Source organism: Haematobia irritans, chromosome 1 (genome assembly GCF_050003625.1).
Source record: "Haematobia irritans isolate KBUSLIRL chromosome 1, ASM5000362v1, whole genome shotgun sequence".
Classification (NCBI taxonomy): domain Eukaryota; kingdom Metazoa; phylum Arthropoda; class Insecta; order Diptera; family Muscidae; genus Haematobia; species Haematobia irritans.
The window spans coordinates 43,145,363-43,171,345 of NC_134397.1; the positions used below are offsets into that span (position 1 = coordinate 43,145,363).

General features: G+C 28.2%; 1 protein-coding gene across 4 annotated transcripts in view; it reads left to right on the forward strand.

The window, feature by feature from the left end:
• Positions 1–25,983, forward strand: part of gpp (DOT1 like histone lysine methyltransferase grappa) — a 189,793-nt gene that overhangs the window by 85,335 nt on the left and 78,475 nt on the right. For all 4 annotated transcript variants that reach the window (XM_075290107.1, XM_075290106.1, XM_075290108.1 and 1 more), the window contains exon 2: positions 18,709–18,859. The gene's annotated coding sequence lies outside the window, so the exon portion shown is untranslated. The remainder of the gene's footprint in view (positions 1–18,708; positions 18,860–25,983) is intronic.

Below are 25,983 nucleotides of genomic sequence, written 5' to 3' on the forward strand. Positions count from 1 at the left end.
TTTGATAGCATATGAAGAAAAAAAGCTGAAAAAGCGAAAAATTAAAATTTGCTTCCTAGAAGCAAGTACACAAAACCCGAATTTAAAAGAGAATTGTGTCTTAAAAGTATCCTTATTTGTATTCTCCGCTTCTTTGGCTCGGAATCAATACCAAAATTTTTAAAGTAAAGACAAAATCTTTGGAACCGGGTATGCTTTTTTTTTAGTGTAACTAGTATATCAGCTGTCTCGTAGTGGATTTCAAAGTCGCTTTCAAAATCCTCTGTGATTTTAGTACTAAAATCTTGCTTTTCTGCAAGCCTGTGTGTTATTGTATAATTGGGGTATACAGATAAAGATATCAGCAATATTTTTATAATTAATATTGAATTTTTAAAATTTTCTCAAAATTTATCAATAACAAAAAATCAATTAAATATTTAATTGGATTAACTGTTTTTCAATTGGAAAACAGTTAATCCAATCCATTTAAAATGTACACCAAAAATTACGCTAACTTCATGCAAGTTCATGGCAAATTTGCTGTCTTCAAGTTTTCAAACAAAAATGTTGATTCATCTAAATTTTGTATATTTCTTCTATTCTTCCGAAATCATGCCAAATGCCAAGCACGCTACTGACAGACATCATGAGCAGTAGACTTTGATTTGTCGTAATAAAACCAAAATCAAACCAAAATATATATTAAAATTCTAAACCAAACGCTGCGTGTCACTTTACAGTCTTCCCAATGTTATTTTAGTGTCGTCTTCCTTTGCCTGCCTTCACTTTTTATGAAGAAATGCGAAATATTTTGTTTTTTTTTATTTAAAAAAGAAAACAAACCTATTGCAGATTTGTTGAATCAGCAAGATACAAAAGAGTGAGTAGCAGTGTTGCCAATACAGCATTTTGAAGATCCAGCATTATGTTTTTATTTACTGGCTTTTCAGCATTTTCATTAGCGTTGCCAGAATTGTTTTACTAAAAATCGCTAGATTTTCCCAAAGAAAAAAGAAAAAGTCACGGCGGGAATTATTGTTAATGTTTGGATGGAGCTTTGGAATATGTGGAAAACCTTATTATAGCAGTAAAGGTTAGATAAAAACGCAGTTTTGTCCATATTTCAATAGAAACAGGTCGAATATAAAAACCGCAAAAAATGCCAGGAAACTATATTTCCCGCTAAAAGTTTTTTTTAACATCAACGAGCGGGTAAAGTCCAAATTGACCACGCTGATTTTCATAAGAAACCCCAGGGCATTAGAGCCAATTTAACTTTATTTTAATTCATGGCAATTATTATGTTTTAGTTAAATTTCACTATTATGGGAAACCTAACTTAATTTAAGAAGCAGAAAGGTTTACTAAATTCGTATTTCTCATAAAAAAGTTCAGAATTTAATGAAATTTGTAAAATTGACCACAATTGTGCCCATCTTGAACTTCATATGACACTAAAAAAAATTTGTAATTTGAACACTAATTTTTTTCTTACGAAATTTTCTTTAACAAGTTAAAAAATTAATTAGGTTTTTAAATAGTGAACAACATTCACTATTTTTTTTTGTAATATCGGCGTTTTCAATATAAAAATATTTTATTTTGGTGGGTTCACTTTTTTCTGAGTGTATTCATAATAAGCCAAAGACGCGACTTCTAAAATTAAATAAAATAAGCCAAAGACGCGACTTCTAAAATAAAATAAAAAATATTTGGAGGAAGCAGTCCAATTTTTAATCAATTCATTCATTTAATCAATTCGTCAATCTATAAATTTTAAAATTGGGTACAGTTCTCATTTTATTTTTATTTTTTATTTTTTTAGTTACCTCAATTTTTTTTAAATATATTTTTTTTTAAGAATAATGTTTTTTTTTTAACACAAAGGATTTTTTTTCTAACTTCAAAGAGATACGACTTTAACTGAAAGGATCTATAAATTCTAAATTTGGGTACAGTTCTCATTTATCGTTTTATTTTTTTTATTTTTTTAATTACCTCAATTTTTTAAATATAATTTTTTTAAGAAAAATGTTTTTTTTTTTAACACAAAGGAAATTTTTTTCTTACTTCAAAGACATACGAATTTAACTAAAAGATGCAAATTTCATTGATTGGCATAACAAAATTTAAACAAGCATACATTTTCTTTTAACTTTTTTTTATTTTTTTTTTATTTTAAACAAACATTTCCTTAATCTTTTGCGCTAAAGTTTAGTTTTGATTATCTTTCATATCAGGCCAACATTTTTAGCCGTATACAAAAAAGTGAATCGCATAAAGTTTTTCCTATATTTTAGTCCATTTTAACTTTATTTAGTGGCAGTGACTTGTTAATAAAAAAATTAAGTAATACCCATGATCTAATAACAAGGTGGCATCGCTAAAACAGGTGTCTACACAAGTTGTGAAATTATCCAGACATCACATCGTTCGTTTATTATTTTAAAATTACGGCAATGTTTTTTTTGTTTTTTGTAGAATAGACACTACCTCTCTTATTTTAGCAACGCAATATTTTAATTTTAATTGTTAACAAATTAAAAAAAAAATGCCAAAAGAAACATTTAATTACCATATCACTCGTTTTATGATATAAGAAAATTTTATGCAAAAAGTTTTTATGTAAAAAGTTCTATGGCAACCCTATTCACTATAAACCAAAAAATATTTGGGATCCATTACAAAAAGAAGAAGAAGCATAAGATGCCAAGCGAAACTATTAAGACAGCCATTGTTGTTGCTGTTGCTGTAAATGATAGTGTTGCTGTTGTATTGTCATTCACTCTATGGGCAAATGTCAGTGGGGAAGAGTGGCGATGTAAGAAAAACTATTAAAATGTTTTTCATTTCTATCTGTGTACATGAGTGTGAGTGTGTGGCATAGCATGGCAATGGAATAAAAATGCCGAAATTCTATCTATCCATTATTCAAGACAAATGTTGTTTTTCTTTTTTATTGAATGAAATGGAAAAATAAAGAAAAATTTGGTTGATAAGGGGTGATGGAGGGGGGCATAACAACAATATCTCTATTGTTGTGGCACAAGTGAAAAAAGAAAACGAAAGATGAAAGAGGTTAGGCGGCTCCAATAATGGGGATTTCTTTTTTTGGTTTTCTCCTAACATGAAATGGAAAAATTCGGGGAGGTAGTTTTTGGAGAGTATTGCGCTTTCTTTGAAAGACAAACAAAACAAACTGATTGTATTTATTTTTCCCTACATTATTTTCTTTTATTTCGTCGAGGGTTATCTCTCCACCCAACCCATCATCATAGCCCATAAAACTTTGGGGCTCAAAACTAATAGACTTTTTCCATGAACAGTTTATTATTTGTTGGTAAAGTTCTTTTTTGGGGGGATTTTCTTTGTTATTGTCTTACTTGATTTCGTTAACACTGACGACGGCTATGTGTTCTGGCATATTTGATGGGATTTATTGCTCGTTTAGATATAGAATTTCTGTGAAAATCAATATAATAGAAAAAAAAAACTAAATTGAATTTCAAGCAATTGGCATTTCCGACAAATTGATGTAATTTAACAAGGATTTGTGTCAAGAAGATATCAGGGACGAGAACATGAATTTGCAATACATAGATTTCTATTTTAAAGTTTCATTGAAACTTTGAAAATATAGAAATTCTGTGAAACACATACTTAAGGTATAATGTTCAGTGACAGCCGTAATTTTATTTCTATAGAAAATTTTGTCATAACTTTATTTCTATAGAAAATTTTGTCAAAATTTTATTTCTATAGAAAATTTTGTCAAAATTTTATTTCTATTGAATATTTTGTCACAATTGTGATTTCTATAGAAAATTTTGTCAAAATTGTGATTTCTACAGAAAATTTTGTCAAAATTCTGATTTCTACAGAAAATTTTGTCAACATTTTATTTCTATAGAAAATTTTGTCAAAATTGTGATTTCAAAAACAAAAATTATCAAAATTGTGATTTCTATAGAAAATTTTGTCAACATTTTATGTATATCGAACATTTTTGTCAGCACTGTGTTTCTATAGAAAATTTTGTCATAACTTTATTTTTATTGAAAATTTTGTCAAAATTTTATTTCTATAGAAAATTTTATCATAACTTTATTTCTAATAAAATTTTGTCATAATTTTATTTATATTGAAAATTTCGTCAAAATTTTATTTCGTTTTGTTTGTTATTGTTGGCTTCTCTTCAATCGTTATTGTTGTTTTTGATCTCAGCTTGGTTAAGCTACACTTGTAGTTTAGTCAATGCATAGCTTTAAGCTGAGATCAAAAACAACAATAACGATTGAAGAGAAGCCAACAATAAAAAACAAAACGAATGAAGATAGAGGAAGCACGCTCAAAAACAAACCCAACCAACTACATTCAAATCGATGATTTGAGTTTGGCAAAGGAAAAGAGATATGCTTGCAAATTTGTTTAGGCAGTAGCCGACTATTAAACCCTTTTTCGGAAGGTTCAAGTGTATTTCACTTTGGGATGAGTGAATTACCCGAATTTATTCTGATAATTGGTTGATAGTTTTGCTGCAAGTAGAGGATGCTGATGAGGAATGTGGTAATTCCGAAACAGCTGTACATCCCATCCAACCATCTTGCAGTCTATAGGGCTTTGCCCAAATAAATTTGACAAGCATACTTTTCCTCTGTTGGTTAAGCTACACTTGTAGTTTAGTCAATGCATGGCTTTAAGCTGAGATCAAAAACAACAAAATTTTATTTCTATAGAAAATTTTGTCAAAATTGTGATTTCTATAGAAAATTTTGTCAAAATTTTAGGTATATAGAAAATTTTGTCAAAATTTTAATTCTATAGAAAATTTTATCAAAATTTCTATTTCTATAGAAAATTATGTCATAACTATATTTGTATCGAAAATTTTGTCAAAATTTTATTTCTATAGAAAATTTTATCAAAATTTATATTTCTAAAGAAAATTATGTCATAACTTTATTTATATTGAAAATTTTGTCAAAATTTTATTCCTATAGACCATTTTGTCAAAATTTTATTTCTATAGACAAATTTTGTTAAAATTTTATTTCTATAGAAAATTTTGTCAAAATTTTATTTCTATTGAAAAATTTACCAAAATTTTATGTCTATAGAAAATTTTGTCAAAATGTTATTTCTATAGAAAATTTTGTCAAAAATGTTTACTTCTATAGATAATATTGTCAAAATTGTGATTTCTATAGAAAATTTTTTCAAAATTTTACTTCTATAGAAAGTTTTGTCAAAATTTTATTTCTATAGAAAATGTTGTCAAATTTTTATTTCTATTGAAAATATTGTCAAATTTTTATTTCTATAGAAAATTTTGTCTAAACTTTATTTCTATAGAAAGTTTTGTAAAAATTTTATTTCTATAGAAAATTTTGTCAAAATTGTGATTTCTATAGAAAATTTTGTCAAAATTTTGTGTATATAGAAAATTTTTTCAAAATTTTGTTTTATAGAAAATTTTGTCAAAATTTTTACTTCTATAGAAAATTGTATTTCTATTGAAAATATTGTCAAAATTGTGATTTCTATAAAAAAAATTTTGTCACAATTTTATTTCTATAGAAAATTTTGTGAAAATTATATTTCTATTGAAAATTTTGTCAAAATTTTATTTCTATAGAAAATTTTTTCAAAATTTTATTTCTATAGAAAATTTTATCAAAATTGTGATTTCTGTAGAAAATTTTGTCAAAATTTTATTGCTATAGAACATTGTATTTCTATAGAAAATTATGTCATAACTTTTTTTCTATTTAAAATTTTGTCAAAATTTTTACTTCTATAGAAAATCTCGTCAAAATTTTATTTCTATAGAAAATTTTGTCAAAATTTTTACTTCTTTAGAAAATTTTGTCATAATTTTATTTCTATTGAACATTGTCAATAGTCATTGTCAAATGTTATTGTCAAAATGTTATTTCTATAGAATTTTTTGTCATAATTTTATTTCTATAGAAAGTTTTGTTAACATTTTATTTCTATAGAAAATTTTGTCAAAATTGAGATTTCTATAGAAAATTTTGTCAAAATTGAGATTTCTATAGAAAATTTTGTCAAAATTGAGATTTCTATAGAAAATTTAGTCAAAATTTAGATTTCTATAGAAAATTTTGTCAAAATTTTATTTTTATAAAAAAATTTTTCAAAATTTTATTTCTATAGAAAATTTTGTCAAAATTTTATTGCTATAGAACATTTTTGTCAGCATTGTGTTTCTATAGCAAATGTTTTCATAACTTTATTTTTATTGAAAATTTTGTCAAAATTTTATTTCTATAGAAAATTTTGTCATAACTTTATTTCTAATAAAATTTTGTCATAACTTTATTTATATTGAACATTTTATCAAAATTTTATTTCTATAGAAATTTTGTCAAAATCTCTATTTCTATAGAAAATTTTGTCAAAATTTTTTTCTATTGAATATCTTGTGATTTCTATAGAAAATTTTGTCAAAATTTTATTTCTATAGATTTTTTTTTCAAAATGTTATTTCTATAGAAAATTTTGTCAAAATTTTATTTCTATAGAAAATGTTGTCAAAATGTTATTTCTATAGAAAATTTTTCAAAATTTCTATTTCTATAGAAAATTTTGTCAAAATTTTATTGCTATAGAACATTTTTGTCAGCATTGTGTTTCTATAGAAAATGTTTTCATAACTTTATTTTTATTGAAAATTTTGTCAAAATTTTATTTCTATAGAAAATTTTGTCATAACTTTATTTCTAATAAAATTTTGTCATAACTTTATTTATATTGAAAATTTTATCAAAATTTTATTTCTATAGAAATTTTGTCAAAATTGTGATTTCTATAGAAAATTTTGTCAAAATTTTATTTCTATAGAATTTTTTTCAAAATTTTATTTCTATAGAAAATTTTGTCAAAATTTTATTTCTATAGAAAATTTTGTCAAAATTTTATTTCAATAGAAAATTTTGCCAAATTTTTATTTCTATTGAAAATATTGTCAAAATTGTATTTCTATAGAAAATTTTGTCAAAATAGTATTTCTATAGAAAATTTTGTCAAAATTTTATTTCTATAGAGTTTTTTTTTTAATTTTATTTCTATGGAAATTTTTTTTTAAATTTTATTTCTATAGAAAATTTTGTCAAATTTTATTTCTATAGAAAATTTTTGTCAAAATTTTATTTCTTAAAAAAATTTTAGTCAAAATTTTATTTCTATAAAAAATGTTGTAAAAATTTTATTTCTATTGAAAAGTTTGCCAAAATCTTATTTCAAAATGCTGGTCATCATCTGACATTTTACGTCATTTACAAATTTGTATCTATAATTAAATGTTTTAGTTTGTCGCTTACGGCAAATAAGAATTGAAAAGAAAATGAAAAAATTAATAATAATAGCAAACAAAAAAAAAAAGAGATTTGAAACTAGTTTTTTGGTTAACCTGTTTTCCCAAACAAATATGACTTAGCCGTATATCCAGAATGATCGAAGCCAAATTTAGTTTTATACCGGTCATCGAGTATGGTATGTTCTTGTTTATGAATTCTTCTGAACTATTTGTTCATCCGTAAATGACTATTACTTAACTATCGAACAATTTCGTACATTTCCGATGGAGGGTTGGTATAATGAGTAGGGAAAAAAAGCTTGTGGAGTATATGAAGCTAAATGGAACCGTTCCTGGAAAGTAAGCTGAGTGCCACATGCATGCATGCACTATTGTGATTTGATAAATTTCAGTCGCGATGAGCCCACATTATAAACGGCGGCGGCTTCGACCGGCCAAAAATAGTCGTTGGTTGGCGCAAATCGGCATTTCCATTTTCTGATTCACTTGCTATCTTTTCTTCGTGTAAATCTTTTACAAAAATATATCGTTCGAATCCTCGTAGAATATTTTCTCACTAACATTTTGGCAAAAACGATTCAAATCTGTATCCATCCATATCGTACTACAGAATAATAGCAAATTTGAAATAGTAGCAACAAAAACAAGTTTTCTCCATTAGTTTAGAGAGCGGGGTTTTCGCTTTTGTTTTGTTTTCAAATGTTGGCTTATTTTCTGTTTTATTTTTATTTTTTTTTTTGTTGATTGTTTACGAGGTTGAAAGCTAGCAGCTAGCATACCTCAATGTTTGATGACGATGATAATGATGATGGTAGAGTGCAGGGGTACCATTATCGACGGTATGTACAATACATTTTCTATGTACTCTATACATACTTAGCTCTATTACTACTAAACTGGTATATGGTTTCATAGTTGTTGTTACTGTTGTTGTTGTGGTTACAGTTGTTGTTGCTGTTATTACTTGAGCACTCTATGTGAATGTTAAATGTTGAGATATTTACTGCTTTGCTTTTGCCATTAACTAAGGCATTAGAATCTAATAGACAGTGATTATGTAACGAATGTAATGTAATGCATACACAAGTGTGGGGGTGGATGGCTGATGAATGTGTGCGTGAGTGTTTTGTGTGAAATTCCGCAATGTATTAAATTCTACTATTTACCAAATTATAGCAATGTAGGTGGAATATAGGTAATGGTATCGTAACGTAACTGTAGATTTTCACCCGAGAAGTAAAATCTGGAAAGTTTACATTGAGTTTCAAGCAATTTTCATGATCAGTGAGCCTTCTATACTAAAATATGGACCGATACTCACCATTTTCGGCACACCTCTTTATGGTCTCTAGATTTCCAATTTCAGACAAATTGGATAAAAACTACGGTTTCTATAAGTCCAAGACCCCAAATCGGGAGGTCGTTTTATATGGGGACCATACCAAAACATGGACCGATACTCACAATTTTTGGCACACGTATTTGTGGTCCTACAATACCTCTAGATTTCCAATTTCAGGTAAATTGAATAAAAACTGCGGTTTCTATAAGCCCAAGAAGTAAAATCGGGAGATCGGTCTACATGGGGGCTATACCAAAATATGGACCGATAATCACAATTTTTGGCACACGTATTTGTGGTCCTACAATACCTCTAGATTTCCAATTTCAGGTAAATTGAATAAAAACTGCGGTTTCTATAAGCCCAAGAAGTAAAATCGGGAGATCAGTCTATATGGGGGCTATACCAAAACATGGACCGATACTCACCATTTTCGGCACACCTCTTTATGGTCCTAAAATACCTCTAGATTTCCAATTTCAGACAAATTGGATAAAAACTACGGCTTCTATAAGCCCAAGACCCCAAATCGGGAGGTCGTTTTATATGGGGACCATACCAAAACATGGACCGATACTCACAATTTTTGGCACACCTCTTTGTGGTCATAAAGTACCTCTAGATAAAAACTACGATTTCTATAAGCCCAAGACCCCAAATCGAGAGGTCGGTTTATATGGGGACTATATCAAAACCTGGACCGATATAGCCCATCTTCGAACTTGACCTGCCTGCAGACAAAAGACGAGTTTGTGCAAAATTTCAGCACGATTGCTTCATTATTGAAGACTGTAGCGTGATTACAACAGACAGACAGACAGACGGACATCGTTATATCGTCTTAGAATTTCTCCCTGATCAAGAATATATATACTTTATATAGTCGGAAATCAATATTTCGATGTGTTACAAACGGAATGACAAACTTATTATACCCCCGTCACCATTCTATGGTGGTGGGTATAAAAAGTGTCATAATTTATACTTGAAGGAGAATTTGAATTTCGAATTCGAAATTCATATTTTATAAAGGGTGGTTAAAATTTCAAGGGCCGATGTTGATTTTAAATAAAACAAACTATTTAGGAAATTATTGTAATTTTATTTTATTATGATATATTGGTATTACTCAATTTTGTATGGAACAAAATATCGGCCAAATGGGCGCCGCGACCTCGGTGGCACACCTTCATCTGATGGTCCAAATTTTCGATGACGCTGAGGCATAATGGACGTTCTAAGACGTTCATGTGCCGAATTATCTCATCCTTTAGCTCTTTCAAATAACCCCAAAGAAAAAAGTCCAACGGTGTCAAATCACATGATCTTGGTGGCCAATTGACACTGCCATTACGTGAGATAACACGGCCATTGAATTAATTGCGCAAAAGATCCATTGTTTCGTTAGCTGTGTGGCAAGTGGCACCGTCCTGCTGAAACCACATATCGTCCACATCCATATCTTCCTATTCGGTCCATAAAAAGTTCGTTATCATCTCACGATAGCGAACACCATTCACAGTAACGGCCTGACCGGCCTCATTTTGGTAAAAATACGGCCCGATGATGCCGCCAGCCCATAAACCGCACCAAACAGTCACTCTTTGTGAGTGCATTGGTTTTTCGACAATCACTCTTGGATTCTCATTCGCCCAAATACGGCAATTCTGTTTATTGACGAATCCACTGAGGTGAAAATGTGCCTCATCACTGAAGATGATTTTCTTCGAAAATTGATCTTCCACTGTTGCCATTTCTTGGAACCATTCTGCCCATTCACGACGTCCATGGTTCAAATTGAGTAAGTCTGAAATAGAGAATATTTGAAGGAGAGTATGAATTTCGAATTCGAAATCACGTACGTTTATGTGGAAATTGAGCAATTAAATACTGCCGAAAGTTCGTCCAGGCCTAATCTTATGTACCCTCCATCATGGATTGCGCATAAAGTTCCACAAAAGACTGCCATCCATAATCGAATTACTTGGGTTGTGTTAAGAGTTGCAGATGGCACCGTATCTTAAGCCTTCTTAAAATTGTCTGCTAAATTGTAACGTAGTCCATATGGAGTCTTTGTTAAATAAATAAAACAACGAAGATTAAATACCTATATAAGCCACTATATTTCTTAATTTTCTTCTTGGTTTATATAGAGGCGCATATTATTATGAACCGATATGAACCAATTTTCGCATAGTAATTCGAAAGCCAAATTCAATGCGACCGGATGAAATTTGTGTCTCCATGAGGATGCAGAAGTAAAATCTTGGGAGTCGGTTTATATTGGAGTTAAATGAAATTATGAACCGATATGGACCAAATTTTTTTGCATGATTATTAAAATCTATATACTGGCAATGCGTATCGAATTTCAAAAGCATCGTATGAAACTTGCTCCTTAACGAGCCCGGAGGTCAAATCCGCGGATCAATTTACGTGGGTAACGATGTTATGCAAAACAAGTATATACGGCCGTAAGTTCGGCCAGGCCGAATCTTATGTACCCTCCACCATGGATTGCGTAGAAACTTCTACGAAAGACTGTCATCCACAATCACTCGGATGAAATTTGCTCTTCCAAGAGGCTCCAAAACCAAATCTCGGGATCGGTTTATATGGGGGCTATAAATGATTATGGACTGATATGGACCACTTTTGGTATGGTTGTTAAATATCATATACTACCACTACGTACCAAATTTCAACCAGATCGGATGAATTTTGCTTCTCCAAAAGGCACCGGAGGTCAAATCTGGCGATCGGTTTATATGGGAGCTATATATTATATTGGACTGATAGGAACCAATTCCTGCATGGTTGTTGGATACCCTATACTAACATCACGTACCAAACTTCAACCGAATGGGAAGAATTTTGCTCTTCCAAGATGCTCCGGAGGTCAAATCTGGGGATCGGTTTATATGGGGCCTATATATAATTATGGACCGGTTTATGGGGCCTATATATATAATTATGGACCGGTATCGACCAATTTTTGCATGGGTGTTTGAGGCCATATATTAAAAATTTCAACTGAATCAGATGAATTTTGGTCTTCCAAGAGGCTCCGGAGGTGAAATCCTGTGATCGGTTTATATGGGAGCTATATATAATTATGGACCGATGTGGACCAATTTTTGCATGGATGAAATTTGCTTCTCTTAGAGGCCTCGCATGCCAAATTTGGGGAACCGTTTATATGGGGGCTATACGTAAAAGTGAACCGATATGGCCCATTTGCAATACCATCCGACCTACATCAATTACAACTACTGGTGCCAAGTTTCAAGTCGATAGCTTGTTTCGTTGAGAAGTTAGCGTGATTTCATCAGACGGACGGATATGCTCAGATCGACTCAGAATTTCACCACGACCCAGAATATATATACTTTATGGGGTCCTAGATCAATATTTCGATGTGTTACAAACAGAATGACAAAGTTAATATACCCCCCATCCTATGGTGGAGGGTATAAAAATCCTTTTCTTTGTTGCCTTCGGAACAGTAGTGAAAAAATCGCCTTTCAACGTCGCTTGACTTCAACTCGTACGGTACCCAATTTCCTTGCTTTTGAATCATTCCCAATAGTTTCAATCGATGGAACTGGAACGATGGCTTGTTGTGTAGCTAATAAAAATTTTTAAGTTCTTGCGTTTGATACGATTCCTCATCGGGTATCATGAACCTTTTTTTTTAGAGCAGCAGTAAAGAAATCGCCTTTCAACGTGTCACGGTTTCAATTTGGACGTACGGTTCCCAATTTGCATGCTTTTGAATTATTCCCAATCAACGTGTCACGGTTTCAACTTGTACGTACGGTTCCCAATTTCCTTGCTTTTGAATTATTCCCAATAGTTTCAATCAATGGAAAATGCCTTGGCATATCATTTCGAGCGATTTGCCCAGTTCTTCTGGCGTTTGACACGAGTCCTCTTCGAATAAAGCATCCTGTTCAATATCTGCAAACTTCTTCGGCTGTCCTGAACGTTCTTTGTCTTCCACATCGAAATGTTCACTTCTGCAACGAACAAACCTTCACTCTCACGTTGAAACCGAAAGTTCACATTTCGGATAACTGTCTCGCTATCACTTTGAGAGATTTGCGGCAACCAATAGTTGTTTTCAATACAACGCAGTTCTCTTCTCCTCTAGAAAAAAATCCAAATATACTCCAAATAATTACTATGTACACAATTTTTCTTTCTCTATGAGGAAGTAGTCTGTTCTCGAGGCTTTTGAACATATCTAACTGGAGTATATTCACATTCATAACTCCATACAGTTTTATTGTGACTTGTTCCCTTAATACCTTAAAGCACTTTTTCCTTCCTACCGTTTAGCTAAACTTCTGGTTGTCTGTTGATGAAAATTTCTTCGTACAGAACATTTGTATTCATACAAATATAATTTGCCTTTAAATAAAAACACAAACATTACTTTTTGCCATAAATCCTCTTGGATGGTGATGATGATGATAGTGCACATGACAGTGGGAAATTTCTTCTCTTTCTCTGTTACATGTTTCTCGTTTCTGCCCACTCTTTGGTATGAAGTCTTTGGCAGCTGATTCTTTCATGTTAAATTCCTGAAAACTTCCTTATCCATACACATACATATATGTAGGGATGTGATGTGGTATCGTACACCACTGTTGGTTGGAAAGTTTCTTGGAGTACATTTGGCATCTATTCTAATGTTACCTGCTGCCTGCAACAACAACAGCATACGATGAGCGAGAATTATTCTATCATCACCAGACCTACACAAAACATTGTTGTAGACAACCAAACAAGCAACCATATTTAGTAACAGACAGCAACATTGCTTTCTTCTTGTACAGGAAGGAAATGTTGCAGTAGCTGCTGTTCCCGGTATAGTTAGTACCACTACCTTCAATCCAATCCTAGAATCTTCAAATAGAAATGCCACAGAGGAAATAAGTCGCAGAAGGTGAGACTATTATCGTTCGCTTCTGTTAATGTTTGTTTATATTGCAAAAAATATGCATCTCCTCTTTGCTTGGGCAATGTCTGCAATGGGCCAGCATTCTTGATCTCTCTAACACGAAACTAACTGTAGCATATGAAATTTGACAACAGTGTATTGGAAAATTGTCAACGTTGTTGTGGCCCATCGCATATGGACATATAGCAACAATCGTAGATGATGACAACAGAGTTTCGGTTTGTTATTACTTTGGCTGTAGCGCAGATATGGTTTAATGTACAAAGTGGCTAGAATATTAATGGTGACATTAATGAGTGGGGAGGAGGAGGTTGGAATAACGAAACCATGAAAATAGGAAAATACTAAATGTAACGGTACAATTGAAGGACCTGTAATTATCTTAAATTGCAGTGGCTTTAAGAATAGCAAATTTTGTTTACTAGGGATTTAAAAACAATCCTTATATATTTTATTGAGATAAATAAGAGAAGCAGAGCTGAGTCAATAGCGTCCCAGGCGAATTTAGGTTTGGTTAGATTCGGACCGTTATTTCAGGCTTACTTAACCCATTTAGTCCATTGTGGTACCTCATATGGTGAACTTGTCTTTTATCAATGAGTGCTGGCCGATTCTATGTTTAACTCCATGACAAGGAAAATTTGCTCCTCCATGAGGCTCCAGAAGTAAAATCTAGCAAAATTTTATATAAAAATAAAATTTTGACAACATTTTTTTATGGAAATAAAATTTTGACATTTTTTATAGAAATAAAATGTTGACAAAATTTTCTAAAGAAATAAAATGTTGACAAAATTTTCTATAGTAATAAAATGTTGACAAAATTTTCTATAGAAATAGAAATTAAAAAAAAAAATTCTATAGTAATAAAGTTTTGACAAAATTTTCTATAGAAATCACAATTTTGAAAAAAATTTCCATAGAAATAAAATTTTGAGAAAATTTTCTATGGAAATAAAATTTTGAGAAAATTTCCTATAAAAAAAATTTTGTCAACATTTTCTATAGAAATAACATTTCGACCAAATTTCCTATAGAAATAAAATTTTGACAAAATTTTCTATGAAAACAAAATTTTTACAAAATTTTCTATAAAAATAAAATTTTGACAAAATTTTCTATAGAAATAAAATTTTGACAAAATAAAATTTTGACAAAATTTTCGATAGAAATAAAATTTTTACAAAATTTTCTATAAAAATAAAATTTTGACAAAATTTTCTGTAGAAAAAAAATTTGACAAAATTTTCTATAGAAATAACATTTTGACAAAATTTCTATGAAAATAAAATTTTGGAAAAATTTTCTATAGAAATAAAATTTTGACAAAATTTTCTATAGTAATAAAATTTTGATAAAATTTTCTATAGAAATCACAATTTTGACAACATTTTCAGTATAAATAAAATTCTGAAAAAATTTTCTATAGAAATAAAATTTTGACAAAATTTTCTATAGAAATAAAATGTTCACAAAATTTTCTATAGAAATAAAATTTTGACAAAATTTTCTATAGAAATAAAATTTTGACAAAATTTTCTATAGAAACAAAATTTTGACAAAATTTTCTATAGAAATAAAATTTTCACAAAAATTTTCTAAAGAAATAAAATTTTGACAAAATTTTCTATAGAAATAAAATTTTGACAAAATTTTCTATGAAAACAAAATTTTTACAAAATTTTCTATAAAAATAAAATTTTGACAAAATTTTCTAAAGAAATAAAATGTTGACAAAATTTTCTATAGAAATAAAATTTTGACAAAATTTTCTGTAGAAATAAAATAAAATAGAAATAAAATTTTGACAAAATTTTCTATAGAAATCACAATTTTGACAACATTTTCAGTATAAATAAAATTCTGAAAAAATTTTCTATAGAAATAAAATTTTGACAAAATTTTCGATAGAAATAAAATTTTTACAAAATTTTCTATAGAAATAACATTTAGACAAAATTTTCTATAAAAATAAAATTTTGACAAAATTTTCTGTAGAAAAAAAATTTGACAAAATTTTCTATAGAAATAAAATTTTGACAAAATTTTCTGTAGTAATAAAATTTTGACAAAATTTTCTATAGAAATAAAAAATGTGACAAAATTTTCTATAGAAATCACAATTTTGACAAAATTTTCTATAGAAAAAAAATTTCGAAAAAAATTTTCTATAGTAATAAAATTTAGACAAAGTTTTCTATAGAAATCACAATTTTGAAAAAAAAATAGAAATAAAATTTTGACAAAATTTTCTATAGTAATAAAATTTTGACAAAATTTTCTATAGAAATAACATTTTGACAAAATTTCTATGAAAATAAAATTTTGGAAAAATTTTCTATAGAAATAAAATTTTGACAAAATTTTTTATAGAAATAAAATTTTGAGAAAATTTTCTTAGACATAAAAAATAAAATTTTGACAAAATTTTCTGTAGTAATAAAATTTTGACAACATTTTCTGTAGTAATAAAATTTTGAAAAAATTTCCTATAGAAATAAAATTTTGAAAAAATTTCCTATAGAAAAAAAATTTTCTATAAAAATAAAATTTTGACAAAATTTTCTATAGAAATAAAATTTTGACAAAATTTTCTATAGTAATAAAATTTTGACAAAATTTTCTGTAGGCATAAAATTTTGACAAAATTTTCTGTAGAAATAAAATTTTGACAAAATTTTCTATAGAAGTAAAGTTTTGACAAAATTTCTTATAGAAATAAAATTTTGACAAAATCTCCTATAGAAATACAATTTTGACAAAATTTTCTATAGAAATAAAATTTTGACAAAATTTTTTATAGAAATAACATTTTGACAAAATTTTCTATAGAAATTAAATTTTGACAATGTTTTCTTAAGAAATAAAATTTTGACATTTTCTATAGAAATAAAATTTTGACAAAGTTTTCTATAGAAATCAAATTTTGATAAAATTTTCTAAAGAAATAAAATTTTGACAACATTTTCTATAGACATAAAATTTTGACAAAATTTTCTAAAGAAATAAAATGTTTTTTTTTTTTTAATCTCATAATCTGGGCTATAGGTCTATAAATTAAACTTGAAATTGTTGGTTTCTTGTTTTTTTATTTTCCGATATGTCGGTTGACTTCGTCAATATCTTTCTTATAATTTATTCTCTCGTTAATTGGAGTGTTAATGATGTGTAACATCTCCAGAGTAAATCTTCGTCTGTAGTTGTTTTCCTTGCTTAGGATTTCTACGTCGTTTAAGTTAGGTTTGTGATCAGTCAAAGTACAGTGGGCCGCAAGTGCTGTTTTTTGTTCCATTGGCTTGTCTGTTGTTTTTAAATCCGATTTATGTGAAGACAATCTTTTTTTTAATTTTGTCATTGTTGTACCAATATATGTCTTTTGGCATAAGTTGGATTTGTCACCGTTGCATTTTATCTCACAGAAAAAAATATCACCAAAATATTTCCAATTAAAAAGTTAATTGAAGTTGAAATTTTTTTCAATTAATAAATTAATTGATACAATTAACTTTTTAATCATGATAGAAACATTAAGTTAATTAAGTCAATGATTGAAAATTTTAAAATTTTTAATTAAAAAATTAATTGATACAATTAACTTTTTAATCAAATTCGGAAGACTAATTCAGTTAAAAAAAGTGCTGATTTTTTTTTAATTTTTAATTAAAAATGTATTTCAAACAACCATTTTTTAATCCAAATAAAAACTCTATGCCAATTCAGAAAGTAATTAAAAATAGATACCTTTTTTAATTAATAAATTAATTGAGTTTTGCAATCAACATCTATTAAAATTTTGATTGAATCAATTAAAAAATTAATTGAAATTTGCTGAAAAAAATCAATTAATTTTTTAATCAAGAATTTTTTCTATGCCCAATTAAAACTGTAATTGATACTATCATTTTCGTGATTGAAGACATTTCAATTAAAAATTTAATTGGATCAATTAATTTGGTGATTGAATCGGAAAAAAATTTTTTTGTGTGCTTATATACTGCGTTGTGTTGGTCTTCATTCTTAATTTTTGTTTTGGTTTTACTAAATAATCCGTTTACTGTATTAGTAGTTTTTAACGCGAGTTGGTATTTTTCTTTATTGTATATATTAGACTTGCACAGTCTCTCGGAGAAGTTTGGTATATACGTCACTGGTTTGTATAATTTTGAATCCTTATCATTAGTCAAGTTTTGGTTGTTATGCTGGTTGGCTTTTACTTTCGATAAAAGTTGAAATATCGTTCGCTGTGGGAAATTGTTGTCTTGGAGAATTCGTTCAATTTTATCTTTATTTTCAGAATGAAATTCTGGATCACTAATATTAAATATCCTTCGTATGAAATTTGTCGCGGTGTTGATTATTATACGTTTATTGTGCTTTCGACAAAATTTCATTTCTTTAGAAAAAATGTTTTTAGAAAAAATGTTGACAAAATTTTCTATAGAAATAAAATTTTGAAAAAATTTTCTGTAGTAATAAAATTTTGACAAAATTTTCTAAAGAAATAAAATTTTGACAACATTTTCTATAGACATAAAATTTTGACAATTTTTTCTAAAGAAAAAACAACAATAACGATTGAAGAGAAGCCAACAATAACAAACAAAACGAAATAAAATTTCGACAAAATTTTCTAAAGAAATTAAATTTTGAAAAAATTTTCTAAAGAAATAAAATGTTGACAAAATTTTCTAAAGAAATAAAATTTTGACAAAATTTTCTATAGAAATGAAATTTTGTCAAAATTTCCTATAGAAATAAAATTTTGACAAAATTTTTTATAGAAATAAAATTTTTTTGGACTATAGAAATAGTCCGAAAAAAATCTAGCGCACTATGCCCTTGTCATCACTCTTTAGAAATCCCAAACAGCTGTCATCTGTACAGTTTGAAAGCCAACTTATCAGGTTCTCCATAAAAAGGAAATTATATAATCCTATTATTCATTACATATACAAAAGGTATACATTGCTACCTCTCCAGTTGATTGATACATTTGTTTCTATTATTTAAGCTTTCTATCTTTCTTTTTTATTTATATATTTACTAACTATTTGTTTCCTTCATTCTTTTGTTTTCCAGGATAACAAACCAAATACGCCTTGAATTGTGGATTATTTTTTACAGCAACATCATTAGGAAATGTAACCAAATCGGATATACTTATAAAAAAATAATTTTTTATAAATCTAAATTCGTACTGATTCTCCACTGCTAAACAAATGCAAAAGAGGTAAATAATAAAACAAAATTTAGAACTGATTTAAAAAAACGAAAATTTAGTATGAAAATATGTGATATTATAAAAAATTAAGTTTGTAACGTTATTCTCTCAATGAAATGGCTTAGTAGTCTAATATTCTCCTAAGTGTTTAAACACAATCATGCCGACTTGACGCGATACATATTTCTGCAATGAACATATTCAAAAAAAGTTTCACTTTACAATTGAATAAGAACATTTAATTTATTTCCTCATGTATATGGACGTTAATCGCCTGTTTCGGTATCAGTCTTACATGAAAAGTAATTTTTTATAATTTGTTGATTTACTCGAAGATAAAATAATTTATGCGTGGTAAAGTAACAGTAATTCCTAGTGTCGGAAACGATGGCAACACTATTCCATTTTCCGCCGTTGAATTAGAATAGCGGCGATATACCGCTAGGTGCCACTCTATTCCATTGTGTATTTTGGGCTTCTCCCAAGAAGTAAACATAAAGAAGTGTTCGTTGAACGCCTATCGCTATGGTTGTATTTACATTATTTCCTTAAATTTGTAAATTTTACTACAAAATTTCATTTCTATAGAAAATTTTGTAAACATTTTATTTTTATTTTCTCAAAATTTTATTTCAATAGAAAATTTTGTCAAAATTTTATTTCTATAGAAAATTTTGTCAAAATTTTATTTCTATAGAAAATTTTGCCAAAATTTTATTTCTATAGAAAATTTTGTCAAAATTTTATTCCCATAGAAAATTTTGACAAAATTTTATTTCTATAGAAAATTTTGTCAAAAATTAATTTTCATAGAAAATTTTGTCTAAATTTTATTTCTATAGAAAATTTTGTCAAAATTTTAATAAAATTTTATTTCTATAGAAAATGTTGTCAAAATTTTATTTCTAAAGAAAATTTTGTCAAAATTTCTATTTCTATAGAAAATTTTATCACAATTTTATTTCTATAGAAAATTTTGTCAAAATTTCTATTTCTATAGAAAATTTTGTCAAAATTTTATTTCTATAGAAAATTTTGTCAAAATTTTATTTCTATAGAAAATTTTGTCAAAATTTTGTTTCTATAGAAAATTTTGTCAAAATTTTATTTCTTTAAAATTGTTTGTCAAAATTTTATTTCTATCGAAAATTCGGTCAAAATTTTATTTCTATAGAAAATGTTGTCTAAATTGTATTTCTTCGAAAATTTTGTCAAAATTGTATTGTTAGCGAAAATTTTGTCAAAATGTCTATTTATATAGAAAATTTTGTCAAAATTTTTATTTCTATAGAAAATTTTGTCAACATTTCTATTTCTATAGAAAATTTTGTCAAAATTTCTATTTCTATAGAAAATTTTGTCAAAATTCTATTTCTATAGAAAATTTTGTCAAAATTTTATTTCTATAGAAAATTTTGTCAAAATTCTATTTCTATAGAAAATTTTGTCAAAATTTTATTTCTATAGAAAATTTTGTCAAAATATTACTTTAATAGGAAATTTTGTCAAAATTTTATTTTCATAGAAACTTTTTGTCGAAATTTTATTTCTTTAGAAAATTTTGTCAAAATTTTATTTCTATAGAAAATTTTGCCAAAATTTTATTTCTATAGAAAATTTTGTCAAAATTTTATTCTATAGAAAATTTTGTCAAAATTTTATTTCTATAGAAAATTTTGTCAAAATTTTATTTCTATGAAAATTTTGTCAAAATTTTAGTTCTATGGAAAATTTTGTCAAATTATTATTTTAATAGGAAATTTTGTCAAAATTTTATTTCTATAGAAAATTTTATTTCTACAGAAAATTTTGTCAAAATTTTATTTCTATAGAAAATTTTGTCAAAATTTTATTTTTATTTTGTCAAAATTTTATTTCTATAGAAAATTTTGTCAAAATTTTATTTCTATAGAAAATTTTGTCAAAATTTTATTCCTATAGAAAATTTTGTCAAAATTTTATTTCTATAGAAAATTGTGGCAAAATTTTATTTCTGTAGAAAATTTTGTCAAAATTTTATTTCTATAAAAAATTTTGTCAAAATTTTATTTCTATAGAAAATTTTGTCAAAATTTTATTTCTATAGAAAATTTTGTCAAAATTTTATTTCTATAGAAAATTTTGTCAAAATTTTATTTCTATAGAAAATTTTGTCAAAATTTTATTTCTATAGAAAATTTTGTCAAAATTTTATTCCTATAGAAAATTTTGTCAAAATTTTATTTTCATAGAAAATTTTGTCAAAATATTATTTTAATAGGAAAATGTAAAATTTTGTCAAAATTTTATTTCTATAGAAAGTTTTGTCAAAATATTATTTTAATAGGAAAATAGGAAATTTTATTTTCATAGAAAATTTTGTCAAAATTTTATTTTCATAGAAAATTTTGTCAAAGTATTATTTTAATGGGAAATTTTGTCAAAATTTTATTTCTATAGAGAATGTTGTCAAAATTTTATTTCTATAGAGAATTTTGTCAACATTTTATGAGAATTTTGTCAAAATTTTATTTTTATAGAGAATTTTGTCAACAATTTATTCCTGCAGCAACCGTGGATCTGAGCCCTCCGATCTTAGGAACATGATATATATCGATCCCAGACTACATCAAGATGAAACTTTCAGTAGGTACTTTGACACGAAACTGAGTTTAAATCTACAATTTAAATTTACAATAAAATAAATTTTTGATCTTTAAAAATTTAATAACCATTTCCATAGGATACAAAGGAAATAGATCCAAAAAAAAAATATTCGTCCTACTTCTGTTTCCTGTTTCAATTAAAACCATATATATATTTTCATATTTGACATAATTGCTCAACTATGTTAACACTTTTGAAATATTTTTGGTTAGTTTGTTATGACCTAGTTTATTTTACCACACACTGTGTGCTCCAGTTTTATTTATATATGCTTTAAGCTCTTTTAAGCCTCCATATTCAATTGAAATTTTGATTAAATCAACATTTATTTATTTAAATTCTTGTTTATACAGGACATTTTAAGGATACATTTTTAAATTGTCGTTAGGAGGAGGCAGAAAGAATTTTTTTTTGTGTAGATTAATGCATAAATGTATTCATGGATATATTGCTAATTAAATTTTCGTTCCTGATGCAATATTGGAGTTAAAAATTGCAAAAATGACTTTAGTACCATACAAAGGTCATGATGTGCTCATTACTGGTAAAATTTACAAATTTTAAGAAATTCTGAACTATTTTGTGGGAGACCCGAATTTTATATCATCTTTATGCTTCATTTGTGTATAATTTTTTCCTCTATTTTAGTTATTTTAACTAACGTGAGTGTATGAAATCTGAAATGTTATGGCAAGTTGCTTACACGCACAGAAAAACCATGTTTGGACGTGGTTGCCGCATCCATTTAATGCTTATTTAGAACATGTAATTGTCGCGAAAACCATGTATTTTGCTTTGTAAAAATAGTTTTCGATCGGAGAAAAATGAATGGTGGCAATAAGCATTTGAATGGTTCTCAAATACCGCAAACATGTTCTATCATTTAAATGATACAATTTGAGACCATTAAATGGTCGGGAAAATCATGTACCTGACCATTCAATTTTTTTACTTTTTTACAGGGAAAAAGTATTTTTATAGGTTAAGTATAGACATGTCTAGAACCATTACATGGTCATAAAGACCATTTACATTTTTTCGTGACCATTTAATTTTTTAACTTGTTTGCAGCGAAAAGAATTTTATAAAAACATTGAGCAGGTACACACGATTTTCATTTTGCGCGTCAGTCGTGTTTCTTGGAATGGACGGAGAATACGAATTTAGTGTGTTTTGTGTTAATTTATTTATTCAGAAGTGGCACGTGGTTTTATGTAAACACAAAAAATGAAAGTGTAATTGAAAAAATGTACCTGTTTTTTGTTCTGCATTTTGCTATATGGTATCATTTATTTTTATTTGCAGTTACATGATGTCTGCGTTTGTACATTTGATGGACTCGATGTAAATATGGAATAATTACTTATTGTTGAAATTGAAATAAAATAGAGTGTGTAAAAATATATGATGTTTGCTTGAACGGCATTATAAATACAAATAAACAATGAATTAGTTTATAAATAAATAAAAACAAACAAATAAGGTTAATTTTGTGTTTTCTTTTCTCAAGTGGCGTCCTTTTTTCGACGATGAAAAAAGTTTTTTCATAAAGATCAAAACATTTTAGGTTGTGACCATGTTCTTTTAACTAGGAGAAAACCATTTTTAATGAATACCATAATATTTTAAATCGTGACCATTGTTTTTTCATTCAAACAAAATTCTTTCTATCAATATATTAACATTTTAGATGAGGACAATTACATATTTCTTAGAACCATGTTCACTGAGCCAACATGGTTGCAGTTTAACATGTTACATGGTCGCCGCAAAAATAGCTCCTATCATATTATTTTGCTCTTCGAATATGATTGTGACAATCATGTTTCTTCTCTGCGTGTAGAGAGAGAGAGAGATCTCTCTCATATAACATGAAGATCATTTTTCTCCTACTACGAAAGAGTTACTGGCAAATATCTCAATGCATGGACCAGTGCTGCCGCTACTGAAAAATTGAGTAAAGTATATTTTGGAAAAAAAAAGTGGAGTAGATTCAATAAAATTGAAGTAGCATACATTTTTGAAAACAAAACAATAAAATTCATTTTATTATACCCTCCATCATAGGATGGGGGTATATTAACTTTGTCATTCCGTTTGTAACACATCGAAATATTGCTCTAAGACCCCATAAAGTATATATATTCTGGGTCGTGGTGAAATTCTGAGTCGATCTGAGCATGTCCGTCTGTTGAAATCACGCTAACTTCCGAACGAAAGAAGCTATCGACTTGAAACTTGGCACAAGTAGTTGTTATTGATGTAGGTCGGATGGTATTGCAAATGGGCCATATCGGTCCACTTCTACGTATAGCCCCCATATAAACGGACCCCCAAATTTGGCTTGCAGAGCCTCTTGGAGGAGCAAAATTCATACGATCCGGTTGAAATTTGGTACGTGGTGTAAGTATATGGTCTCTAACAACTATGCAAAATTTGGTCCACATCGGTTAATAATTCAATCATTAAAACCGCTATGTTCATCGTAATTAAAGGAATAGGAAAAACAATTAGGTAATATGGGGAAAAATTTATAAATTTGAAGCAGAACAAAAAGTGAAGCAGATTTTTGGAAGAAGGAGTGACGAAGTAAATTTTGTGAAAATGAAGCAAAATACTTCGATTGAGGTAGTAGCGGCAGCACTGGCTTGGACTAATTACCAATTTTGTCTTATAAATATTGAAAAATTTTGGATATTAGCGGACCAAATGTTCTAACCATGGAAAAATTTTTTACTGTTACCAAAAATCTGCTGCAAATTTGATATACATACATACTGACTTATGTATCCATTCGCTTTAAAAACTAATCAACTCACTCTCATTCATTTTTATTTACATTTAGTGAAATGTAACACAGAAAAAAGCAAAAAAAAGAAAGACTTAAAAAAACATTTTCGGCCTTGTGCTAAAAAACGAAAAACAAAACACACCAGAGATCTAAACTAAGCTAGTGCAAAATCCAAATAGCTCAGCTCAACGTGCATGGGCTGGGGATATTAATGTGATTGTTGTTGCTGTTGTTGTAGTTGTTATCGCTGTTGTTAATGTCATTTAATATAGAATTACCTCACTCCTCTACCCATTTAACTAACGGTACCTACACATCATAAACTTTGATTATGTAGTTTATTTATATTTATGCGTATGCCAGTCATACGTCTAGCTAACTTGCGATAGGGCTTGGTTTATTCGTATGGGAATACAAGTGGCTTGATGTGTGCGCTGAGAGAGACAGAGAGATAGAAAGACAAAAACTATAGGGAATGCGGCAAACCCAACATTGCGAATCAAAAAAAAAAAAAAAAAAAAAGTAAGAACAAGTATGTATGTTCAAGAAAAAAATCGATAAAAGCAATTAATGCGAAAGCTCTCTTAAATGTATATGTATATACATACACCGTGTTCATCCATTCATTGAGACACAAAATAACATCGATTAAAGCCAACGTCATCATTACATATTTCATCTTCGTCACGTAGACTCAAATATCATGAGACCAATAGGGTTGCCATATAACCTTATTTTCATTCACACAGCGAAAATATTACACCCAAAAAAAACTGAACCCACCAGGAAGGAAAATTTTGGTTTATGTTAAAAAAAATTTAGGTTAATTTAAAAAATGTTTACTAAACTGTATTTAGAATAGGGCTGTTTTCTTTTTGCACTGGATGAAACATTTGTATGGGCTATCCAGAACATCGTTGCACTGGTGTTATATCAAGAACATCTCATCAGTGCAAGTCGCGCCGATATTGCCAGATTGTATTTGGATAAAGTGACGCTTCTTCGATTCACAATAGCAATTTATTGTGACTATTTTATCGAAAAACATGAAATTCAAAGTGATACAGTGTCATAAATAATCGCAGCAGTAAATATTTATTACTAATTGACGCATTTGATACATTAAAAATGCATGATTTCACTTATATTCTGTGATTGTTTTTAAACAGCTGATGACAGTGTTGCATATTTTTGGAGATGTCCTGGATAAACGAGTACTCTGTTTTCTTTTAGTCCTTAACGGCTTAGCATATCCAGTGCTAAAAGAAAACAGCCCTAATACTGTTTATACTGTATCAGACAGTAGTGTCACTTTAAATAACTCACTTCTAAAAAAGTGAGTGGTATTCTCTGAGGGGCGATTTCTTACATTTGTTATACGAGTGTTACTAGTACACCACTCAAAAAGTTTTCCATTTCTGTGCAAATGGAAAAAAATGTAATGACCTTCCATTTTGGGGATAAATTTTTTAAGTAATTATACCGGATAGGTAATTTGGGGGAGTTAAAGAATAGGGTATTTTTAATACTAAAAAATACTAAGTTAGGTTGAGAATAATAACCGGATTTTCCTGTCTGATGGGAGCCACCATGGTTCGCTGCTACGAGCGAACACCAAAAAGTTTTTCAGCGGTGGATTATCCCACCTCAGTAATGCTGGTGACGTTTCTGAGGGTTTCAAAGCTTCTCTAAGTGG